Genomic DNA, 12,371 nt, shown 5'->3' on the forward strand with positions numbered 1-12,371 from the left:
TTAAAAAATCGTCATTGTAAACTTCTTCATCCAGAAAACTGTTTCCCATTAACTATAATTATGTTCAAATTTTATTTTTTCAAGATATTATGCTTTAAATTTCATTAATGAAACTGGCCTTGACAGTTCATATTTATTGAACGTTGGGTAAAGAATTTGTTGATTTTCAGAGAAATTGAGCTGTTATGAAATGCCATACGCAAAGGATTAGTGTATGTTTATGACATTATGCGCAATTTGTCCTAAAAACGCAGTTTGTAAAAAAATGTTACATAAAGTACATTCTGTAATAAATTATTACAAATTCTAACTCTCAAAGTGGCATTTTGTACTTACTTTTTCAGTGTCTTCTTAAAACGAATAAGTTATAAAAAAAAAAGCCCCCCGCCCCCCACCGGGCGTCTCAATTACAAATTGAATTGTCTCAGTACATGCAACATTTGATAACCTCAGCCCACGGGTATTTGTGGATCGTTCTGTGTTGTAGTAGTTAGAGCATTATTTTCCTTGATTTTTTAAATATCTATCAAGGAAGATGACGACGTGCCAAAGTAAGATACGATTTCCCCAGGACTATTAACAAGTATACTAATTGAATCAGGAAATGAAAGAAATAATAATACAGCAGTCGCGGAAGGCCTGCATAAGCCATGATTCTGCCGGAGGAACAAAGCATCCCCGAAGCCTGGTCCAGTTGAATTGTTTATTGTTATTGTTTAATAAATATGGTGACAGCTCAAAATTTTGTGACAGTTAAATGGCCATTGACATCAATGTAAATTTTCACTTAATTCTCCCGAAACCATGGTGGTGGTGTGTGTTGGGGGAGGGGGGGGGGAAGTGGGAGGTAGGGGTGGGGGAAGGCGGTAGTTGCTCCTATTTAAGCATTTACTTGAGCAGTTAAAATGAAACACGAAGCGAGGTATACTGACAAACCCTGGATTTCACCGTTAACGCTTGGCAAGTTGTCAGCAAACACATTAACTGTTCTTTTTGTCTTCTATGACGTAGTCTGTTGTTATTCTTTTCTAATTATTTTTCAAAGCTAATGCAATACTTGGAAAAGATCTAAAATTATGATTTAAAGTGCTGAAGACAAATTGCCTAAAAGCAACAACGCCAATAAAACACAAAACCGGAAACCGTCTTTATTCTGATGATTTATTGATTTGTAATATATATCTGCGTGGTCTGCAACCTTAACCGAAGAGTATAATCACGCATTTTGGGCCTTTGTCTGATGACATCAGTATAATGTACACAAGGCTGTGACTAATGAGGTCACAAGTATATTCGAACTCGTAATCTATCTGTATGGAGATCAATGCTTTAAACGTTGCATCCAAGGCCAATTCCACAAAGCCATTTCAGACTTTCAGACTTTTGAAATACGGCTTTTTTATTGGCTCCGTAAATTAAAATTTTGAAACCTCATCAATGTTATCTTTTTTACAAATGTGTCGCAATTTCAGCTTACAGTATCCAGGACTAAGCATTGTGAATAGGTTTTAAGTTTTGACTTTAGTCGAAAGGGCAGTGTGAAATCGGCCCAGCTCTTGATGATGAGGCGTTAGCCTAACCTCATGGAGTCGCGTGTGCCTAGTTCCTTGTTATTAGAGGGGTGTCTTGCTGTCCTTGACATTTCCAAAACTCTCCACTCTTAAGGACAAACAGCCATTGTATCACAAGTAAATTCATGGGTACGGCATTAAAACACTAATCAAGAAGATGTATTTTCACAACAGTGCACACTACCAGGAATGTTCATTTGAAAATACGATTGATATTATTATTAATGTATGTATGTGTTGTAATATATGTATATGTAAGATAAGTTACGAAACACTGATTTTATGGGATTCTTTCAGACAACTGAATTTTATTGACATCCCGATGTCGGAAAAAACAGCAGCTACTTGTTTAAAATAAGAATGTAAACTGTGTCCACACCAGAAATTATCATTTTCCTTATCAGAAAAATGTGTTTATTTCACCAATATATGATTTAAAAAATGCGTCACTTAGAGAGTTTCAAGTTCGAACTTTTGTCGTTAAACCTGAAAACAGTAAAACTGTATCATGTGACTTGTGAAAATTGTTACAATGTAGGTAAGCTTTGTTCACATTAATTTACCCATCACTTATCTCTCCTTTAGAAACTCCTCAAGTTGACAAATGTTCAGCTGCCCTGCTGGTTTTGTTGACAACCACAGCGGAAAACAGGTACATCAAGAAAAGCGTATTGTGTCAAGCCATTGTTCTGAATGACGTTATATAAGGTGCAAAGTTTCTCTTCTCCACAGACTATATTATTTGTCTTTCAGTGGTTTCTTTGTACATTGAGAGAGTTTGGTCGCAGACTTGCAGCGTGATGTCTAATGCCCCAGGTAAGATGTCATTAAGACAGTTTTGCTAGAAGTGGACAACAACTTGTGACTCTGTTCTAAAGTGGAATATTTTGTATATGGCATTCTTCAACTTGGGACCACGTTGTTGACGGACAGTATAACATGTTTTCTCTAAACTGGAGCATTTCATGAGTAAAGCTTCAACAATGATCTAAATAAAAAATCTATAAAGAAGATACATGTATATACAGTATGGATTTAAAACTCAATAATGCAATGAGAAGCTGTCAGCAGTTCTCAATGCTGCTGGAAATGCGTGAATGAATGAAATCAGAATCCGAATCGTGTACCACGCTAGTTTATAAGTTTATCAGCCATTAGCCTTTGGCTGATGGGGTAGCGAGAGGCCCAGCTGTAACACAATATTTGTAGTTTTTGTTCTAAATAAGACAATTCTTGTATAAGAGTTTTCAACGTACGACATCTTTTTTGAAGAACAGAAAGCATCACATGTAGTTCTGTTCTGAACTGGAGCTTTCCTTGTATAAAATTCTTCAACCGGGAACACCGATGTTCCAAGACGGACAGTTGACAGTCATTTGTGTTTCCGTTCTATAACAGAGCCTTTCTTCTCTGATTTTGGACATGAGGCGTTGTTAGCGGCAGTTGAAACATGAATTGTTGTTTCGTTTTAAAATGGAATATTTCCTGAATAATATTCTTCAAATTTTGACAGGTTGGTTTGTGGCCGGTATTCGAATGTGTAACACTTGACAGCCTTGTTCAGGGTTAATTGTCATTTTCACGCGTGACTCTAGGTGGAAAACTTAAAGCCCCTGTCCACCCTTATAAAAGTAGCTCAAAGATATACCCTTCTGTGCTTTTGGAGCTTCGGTAGATCACAGATTTCCGAGTTTCATAAAAGACAGGTAAAAAAGGAATAACTTTACAGCAGAAAAGACGGGTCGTTTTAGTACATTTTGTGCGTGTTTGTACAACCAATCAAATATATGATACAACCGAACGTTGGAACATTATTGTGGTTGTAAATTCACCAAAAAAAATATGTGCTTACACTGTCCATTACATTAACGTATCTTTTTTCAGAAATACTGATAACAGGTCTTCAAAATTTCGACAAGGCCTGTTTCTTGATCTTGACCTTGTCGCCCGCTATGACGGGCATCCAGGCGGCCTTCACCGATTGACCGTCCTCTTCTGGGTCTTCCGTGGTTAAACTCGATACGCTTGATGTTTTCTTGCTCTTAGTGGAATAAAGTCTCCGTAAGACGAGAGCTGCGGCAATCATCAAAATGCAGAAGGCCACCGATATACCAATGGCAATCCCCACATTGGAGTTTTCTGTGTCTGATGAGTCCTTTGTCCCTGCCGCCGAAAAAAAAACAAATTAGAAAATATATTCATCTGAAATAATTGTTAAGATAAGAAGATTAAGAAATCAGATTGTTTAAGGACAATAGTTCGCCAAAGAACCATCCCGTAACACAATGGATAAAATTTAAAAAAAGAAATGAAAAACAAGAATGTTAGAACTAGAATTTTGTGGACAGTTGTTTTTGTCTATATTTGCTTTGTAGTTTGGTCTCACAGGTCAGCAGAAACAGCTCAGTTTCCCAGATTTGGTTCGAAACCATAAGTTTAAAAAAGTGAAAATTATCATTATCTTGACTGCAAATTTATTCAATTTGAAGTCTACCTACCTATCTGTGCCATGTCTAGCGTTATGCCAATGGGATTACTGGCGAAGGAATCCGTCAACGCCGCCACGGTTATTTCGTACTCATCTGGGTTGTAATTCCCATCTAACACGAACATTGGGTCGGTCCCGGAAATGTTCACTGTCATAACTGAACCGTCCACCTTATTTCTCAGCGTAATCTGGTAGCCTTTGGAGCAAAATATGACAACCAGTAATTAATAGGTGTTTTCCTTTGTAATTCCAAACGTCATATTCGACATTTGTGTAATACTATTGATCCATGAAGGGGTTACATCCATTGTCGATAATCGCAAGACCTATTCCCAAAACCACCCAAACACCAGTTCCAAAAGCAATATGAAAGAACTAATATATTAATACCAATATGCCTATTTTTATGATATCTTACATATTCCTTCGGGAACTGGAAAATTGGAAAATGGTCATGTGATTATCGACACAGAATGCACATTTACGGCAAACGTCTCTTCCTTGAACATCGGACTTGCATGCGTTCATTCATCAAATCACTAGGCAAAAGCAAATGTTTGTTGCGTTTAATTGTTTATTAAAAGTGTATTGCCGTACACAATCCTTCTCTCAACAACATGATTTCATCAACATTGCTTCTGCTCAGTACAGAGTCGTGTCATGTCTTGCATGTTTTGTAGCACACCTGCACTTGTCACAGGTCATTTTAGAGTCTCACCTTGGACATATAGTGAATAGCATTGGAATAGCGGGTGTGGTTTTATGTACCAATCCATGAATTCCTATGCATACATCTGGAAAATATATTGACTCTTACTGTGTATATATTTGTTCATATTATGAATAATTTATTGCCCTTTGACACTTAATTGACGATCGAACGAATCACTTTCAAAAACATGTAAACTTTTTTTTAAAAAAGTTTTTCGTCTCGTTGTTTGTAACAAACATTGTTAAGATGCAAACCTTTAACAAAATTGTCAGCATAGTCCGGAGGAGTCCAACGGAGCACCATTTTGCCGTTTTCCATCTTTACCTGGAGATCTGAGGGTGGCTGTAGGACGAGATCGCCGTTAGGGGCTGAAAGTAATCAGACATACGTAATGTTGGAAGTTTATACTCCAGAATTGAAAAAGTACATGTATGAAGTGTTATTGTCACCGATGCCTTAAAATGAGAGCGGATGGGGGAATTCAAAACTTCCTCGTCCTAAGATGGGATTGAACCCACATTTCCCGTGACATAGCGACTGAAAGACGAACGTCTTCACCACTCCCATTGGCCACTCCCATTGGATGAAATTCAATGAAACTCATAAATTGCCGTCACTGAGATTTGAGGACACCAGCAGCATGGCGCGTATTTTGTCAGTGAATTATAATGGCTGAAATATACGTGTGGAATATTACAGAATTTGCAGAAGGTTCTAATTGGTGTCTCTTTCATACCGATATTTTTGCTGGTAGAGAGTTCTTAAGAACATTTGGTTTGATAGCAAGAATAATAGTTCGCGTTGATTGTTCCTTTGCGGAAATAACGATATCCGGATTATTTGCATAGAAAGTTTATTTATTTTATTGATGTTTAATGCCGTACTCGGGATATGGCGGCGGTCAGGTTCAAGAAACCGGAAATAACCGGAGTAAAGCATCGACCTATAAACGACCGTACAGGAAACTGGAATTCGATGGCAGCCGAAGCAGTGAGATCTGGATGCAACCCTTGCTTCAATAGTCAAGAATTTGATGGTCACAGTGAGCCAAGGCTTTTAACAATGGCCCCAGGATCACCAAACTGTCTAAGGCTTAAGTCAGATTCGTCTTGACTACAACTCAGTTTACTGCTCTAAAATGGTTATCATACCTTAGGAATATTTTTAATACTTAGATTTGTCTGATACTTTCATGACAAAATTGATAATTAGTGTGGAAGTTCAAACAGAAGTTCAGAAATTAAACCACATGTTAAGACTGAGTCTGGCTTAAGCTTCGTGATCATGGGCTCTGGTGCCCAGCGATTTAGACAGCCGACGCCTTCTTGCATGTGAACGAAGTTGACCATGTGGCCCGAAGAGTAGAAAACCAGTAACAAAGATGAATTAGTGCAGTACACATGTTTTTCCATTCAGAAGAGAAACCATTTGAATGATGTTATATTTCCATCATTAATCCCCTTTAGCATGTACTCAGTATACTAGTATACGTTAATTAAAGAATATGCAGAGTAAGTGGAACAATGAATTTTTTTTTCTTAATATACACCTCTTAAAAATTCCAGGCGTGCATTCTCTGAATACGTGTATGTCAAGATCAAATTAAATTAAGTGGATATGTAAATGTTACTTACCGCACGAACCATACGTCGTCTTCGAGAGACCCATCGGACACACAGCATCCAGCTCACCAACAATTAAAGATGAGGGTATTAGATAAAACACTTCGGCCTCATGGACAAACAGAGCCGACATGTTAACTGCGAGTTGCTGGACAACATCCTTAGCAGCGAGCACTTGGGCAGCCATCCCGCTGAACTGAACATGGCATTCTCCGCCTACACACAAGGAAATGTTTTCACATTTGTGTGATATGGAAATTTCAATTGACTTTTTACTTTTTTCAAAACTGACAATTTCCACATTTACACTGGAAGATGAGGCGGTCGCTATAACCGCTGTAAACAGGCCTGGCAAGCTGGTGTTTTCTGGATTGGACTTTAACATAACCGTTTGGTCCATCAAAGGAATCCTCGAGCTGTATTCAGCTTGTAGCTGGACTGATGGACAGGCCACCTCAATAGGCTTCACGTGAACTATTATTTCAGTGGACTCGACCTGTCCATACGTGTTGTTGGCGACGCACTTATACAGAGCAGATGAATCGTCCGACAAATCGCCTAGAACAAGATCTTTGCCCGACGATATTTGCCATATGCTCTCTGTTGAATACCAGAAAACCTCAGCCTCTGGGTCTGCGGAAACATTGCAGAGTAGGCTTTGCCTGTCTCTGCGAGACACACTTATTTCCTGAGGCCAGTCTGTGAACACAATCGGCGCGAAGACTACATTTAACGTGGCTCCCGACGACATTGCTTTTCCAATATGGTTTTCAACAACGCAGCTATAATTGCCTTCGTCGTCCAGTGTTGTCTTTGAGAAAACAATGATACTTTCATTATAGCCGTCCAGCTGTATGCCATTTTTGTACCAGGTATATGTAGGACTAGGAACGGAGTCAGCTGTACAAAACAACGTGACGTTTTCACCTTTCAGGACAGTGGTACTAGCAGGATCTTCTACAAACAGAGGCAGAGTGCCACAAAAGATATCCGTGGAATCTATCTTTTCTATTTCCTTCAAAAGCTGTAGCGACATTTCCAATAGGTCCTCAGAAACATATGTATCGTCCTCAAGAAGTGCCCCTATGTTCTTTTCGAAGTTCGGCAGATGTTGCTGAGCATCTTCTACTAGTTTTGGATGTACAGAGCTCATTATGTACTTTATTTGTTCCAAGGCAAACAGGAAACAATCCGTAAACCCTAGACAATTGCTTTCGGTCTGAAACGTTTTTTCTGTGTACGGCTGCATTTCCTCCTTCCAGTAAATGATTATCTTATTCTTCTTGTACGCTTCTATACTTGCTTCTTGCATTTTCTTTAGTTTAGCTATGGACAAGGCAAACTCATTGGCAGCCCCGTCATTATCAACAGTTATGTCTTTTAAGGCGTTATCTACTTGATCCTGTGTTATGCCATACTCTAGAAAAATTTCATTTGAACTATAACTATCAACAGTATTCAGCACTGAATTCATGTCGAAGCCTCCAAAGTAGTCAGTTGTGTTTGTTTCAGCTTCCAGCGCTTCGCTTTTCGTTCGTTCTGTAACGTTCAATAGAAACTCAATGCTAGTTCTCATGAAGTCTACACTCGGCTGATAGCTCAGACATCGAGTCTGCCAAAAGTTAGCGGTTGTGTCCAGTAAGTCATCCTGTGAGTCTGTGAGTGGTTGTGTCTTCTCTTCTTGGCGCCTCCTTTCATGGAGTTGGATGAAATCCTTTTCTTTAGCTTGTCGACGTTTGCGCCTTCTCTCAGGCAAGTTCTCCATGGCTTTCTCTACGTAATTGTTAGCAATTGTCCACAAACTCCCCATTATGTTCCTTATACTGATTAGAAACCGTTTTCTCGCCCAGTCAGTCGTTGTGACCTTGACACTGCAGTAGATCTCAAATTCATCACCATCAGCGTTTAACAAAGCGATTTTAAACCCGCAAGTTTTAAAATCTATAATGTTTTCCAAAGTACCGCCAAGGAAGGCGTCCATCAGCGCTTGAGCTGCTCGCAGTCTTGTTCGTAGACTGTCCACGACCATTTGTTCAGTTTTTACCGTTGTCTGAGCTTCATCTAGAGATATTTTTCTCATAAATAGATCATTTTCCGAGATTTCCATAAGTAACCTACTTTTGTTTACCAACATTTCTGCGGCAGACGCTTTTAACTGCTTATTATCCATTTCAGCAAGTAATTGTTGTAGATCAGGGTTTCCTGAGCGCAGCGATTCTAAGACCAGTTTGCGTTTTGCTCGACAGATGCTGTTGGCTGCCACACAAGCCGGGTTAGGAAGTCTAGTCGCGCAATCCACCGCCTTGAAACAAGGAAACCTTACCGACCACATAAATGAGCAGCTGTTCTCCCACTCCAAACGCCGTATACAAATACTACCGCATTCACGTACTTTGCACATCTTATACAGTTTAGGTATTGTATCGGCCGAAACACCAGTGATGCCTTTAAGTGCAGCCTCCGCTGTTTCTGTAGCTTTCGCTGCTGAAGACATCTGATCGACGGCTTTGTTATAGTTCGCTTTCTCCGCAGTAACCTCTTTTGTGGCGCTGTCCACAAGTTCCTCCATTTCCAGCAGAGCGGCTTTTGCAGACGTAAGTGAGTGTTCGGCCGAGGTTAGTCGCTTTATAGCCGAGTTGCCGAAGTGTTCCGTAGCCTTTTTCACAGAATCCCACAGATTGCCCGTGAAAGTATTTCCGTCACCTGGTAGAAAGTCTCCCTGGATCCAGACCTCCCAATCCTCTGGCTTGGAAAAGTACTCCGCAGTCACAGACAGTCGTCCGTGGAAAAGCTTCCACAGATTTCCTTCTGTTGAGGCAAGGATACCCTTTGTAGAAACTAACAATTCGCTGGTGGTGTTTAGGGCCAATAAAGTGAAGCTGACTTGAATCCGAGACACGAAACTAAATCTAGATAAAGAAAAGGCCATTTCTAACTCGGCTCCCGGGTAAGGTGTTAAGTGCTTCCAAAACATATTAACCCACTTTATGTCACGCTTGACTTGTGAAGACGTGGATATCTTTCCTGCCACCCGCATCGCTTTATCGCCTTGCAAGTGCTCGTCAAAGTGGGAGAATTGAGAATGACACGGCTTCCCATCCTCATCTGACACGATCATGTCCCCTCCAAAGTCGATGCGCATGTTTAAAACGTTCACACTAAATGTTCCTCTGACGCCGAAGCTACCCATATTTCGAGAAAACGGTACAGTTACGTCATAAAGCATGAGAACCGTCTCTTGGGAAATGGCGCGGATATCGTCCATATGAGGTGAGAGCTCATCCATCAGGCCGTTCAACGAGTGGTCAAGTCGAATGGACAGCAAGTCTTTTATTTCAGTGTAAGTATTGTGTATCTCCAGTACTATTTGCGCGGCGTTTTTGGTGAACTCAGCGAACGATGCGGCCCCGAAACCTTGGCCCAAGACGTCCGCTGTAAGTTTGGACAAACTGACTGCATGTTTCGTCGTGAGATTCAGCAGAGAAGCGACGGTGAAGGAGGTGGTTGCTGGGAGTTTTGTATCCGATATTCTTTTGCCGATAGTTTGTGTAGTGTTCTGAAGTCTCGACAACAACTGCGACGTTACGTTCTTCCATAAGGAATCTTCGGTGTCTTTCGCTGCTTTTCTTGGAAAAGTTTTAAAAAAGAGGAGTTCTTTCCCTTGGCCAACAAGCAGATCGTCGATGACAGTTTTATCTTTGAAGAGTGTAGAGCTCATGTCAGCACGAAGAAATAATCCTGGGGGATTGCCTGAAGTACCACAAGGCGCATCCGTACCTGTGGAAACACAATAAGCATGAAATTCAAGGAAGCGAAAGTTAAGATTAATCGACAGTTACAGGAGTCACATAGATTCGAGATCACGTGCCCGTGTTAATATTCTGAAGCCATTTCAGAAACGTGATTTTGCATTACATTATGTGTATCCCATTAAACTGTTTCACCAGACATAGCGATATTGTTACGTGTGACCATTTGTCAGCAATCACACTGTCGCCGGTGCTCTGGTTTTGCTCTCTGTGCTGCATGTCTTTAATTATATTGCACCACATTACTCGCTACTATTTCAATAATACGTCCTTTAGAACTTGACCTTGGACACTTCGACCTAAACTGCAATTTTCACATATAGTTCATTTGACGGTTTATGTGCTGCAGCCAACAGAAAGCCATTCCAGTTTGTTCGGTACAAGCGACCTTCCCACGTCAGCTCAGCTAGATTTACCCAAACAAATCCCAAGGGCATGTGTATTCAAGAGTAGAAGGCATGGTCCATTGTACGAAAGCACGATATAGGCAGACTAACAAGATTAACCATATTTTTGAATGGTTTTAAAAGCATTGCACCATGAGCTCACCATCCCCAATGGTTAAGACGCCATCCTGTCCTTTGACTACGTCCACTAGAACCAACGAATGCTTGTCTCCAAAAACCCGCAGGCCAATCTCAACTGAAAGGTCATCTAACATCAGGCGAACATCTTGGCGAGTAACAAATAAATGAGTAAGTATCTGAAACACAAAAGTAAGTACTATCATTTTTCACCTAAAGACATATAAAGCTCGTCTAAGACACTGTGAGCGGTTTTGTCCTAGGGCAGTTTTAGTCGCAAGTGTTTAAGCATTTACATTTAATCTTTAGAACAAAACGCTAACTGTGGTAAATTGACATGACGTCGAATACTGGTTTTACTCGCCATTCTCTAGTCTTTTGCATTGATACCCGACCTTTATGTGTATAAAGTGTTTCTATGTCTTCCAACCTTCTAGGCAAATGTACACATTGTGGCATCCTTAAAACAGGTCTTTAGCCTGCACACATCTTTGAATATGCTTAAGAAAACTTTAGAGCCCACTAAAAAGCTTATTACGTGTCTACATGATGAAATTGAAGACTATTGTTGATCCGATCTTACGCAGTGCATATTTACATACACTGTCAAGTTCAATGTTAGGCATGAACGTTTGGCCTGAAGCAGACATCTGAAAGTCAAACGCTCTATTCGATGATGAAACAGCTTGTGTCGCCTTCACTTTGCTCCAGAACTTGGTTTCCGCCCCAGACCTGATAAAAAGCAGAAAAAAAATAACATAAAATGAACAAAAAAGGTAGAAAATGATTTAAATTAGAAATTATGACTTTGCAATAAAAGATAGCTAAAGTGTCTCGAGCGTTGCTAGTAAGGCGTGCATGTATGGCCCAATATTTCCACGTGTAATACGTTTTAGGACGTTTTAAATTCATGAATTTTATTCCTCTTTTAAATTTAACACCACTTGTGCTTGTGAGTGGTGGCGCAGCAGTCGGTGTCCTATATCTGAAATATCTACCACCGTAACATTTTGTTTTGCTTTGATCGATTAAACATCCTCCTAGACCTGGTCCCTTTGCATATGTTTGTATATGTCACCAAATGTGATGACTACAGTATTTTGAGTAATTTTAGACCTGTGACGTCTTATAAACTGACGGCCAAAAGAAACTTTACGACTCCGTGAGGTAAATTTAACCAGTATTTTCAGCAAATTAATACCAAATTATTGTAGGAAAACATTGTACGAAGCATATTCCCATGTGCGACAAGCGTCATATACGCCCACACGAATTTGTTTTGAGACAACGAAGAAAGTTGAAAAATCACGTGACCCATGGATGGCCGCAACTGCACATGTAATAAGTGTATAAAAAGGTTACACACAGTGTGCTGGGCTTGCACACTGACTAAAAACGACGAAAGTAATGCCTCGATTGACTCCAGAAGAACGCGAGAGGGTAATTGGGTATGGTATCCATGGGAGCCACCCATGCCCATATTGCAAGGACCTTCGGGCTGCTCCCTTGTAACTGTGTCAAACTTGATGCAACGTTACAGACAGACAGGGCAGACATCGGACAGGCCAAGAACAGGCAGGCTGGGGTAACTACGCCCAGAGAAGACGGGTACCTGCGCACCTTACACCTGAGGAACCGCTTCCTG

The sequence above is a fragment of the Liolophura sinensis genome, chromosome 10 (assembly GCF_032854445.1).
Source record: "Liolophura sinensis isolate JHLJ2023 chromosome 10, CUHK_Ljap_v2, whole genome shotgun sequence".
NCBI lineage: Eukaryota > Metazoa > Mollusca > Polyplacophora > Chitonida > Chitonidae > Liolophura > Liolophura sinensis.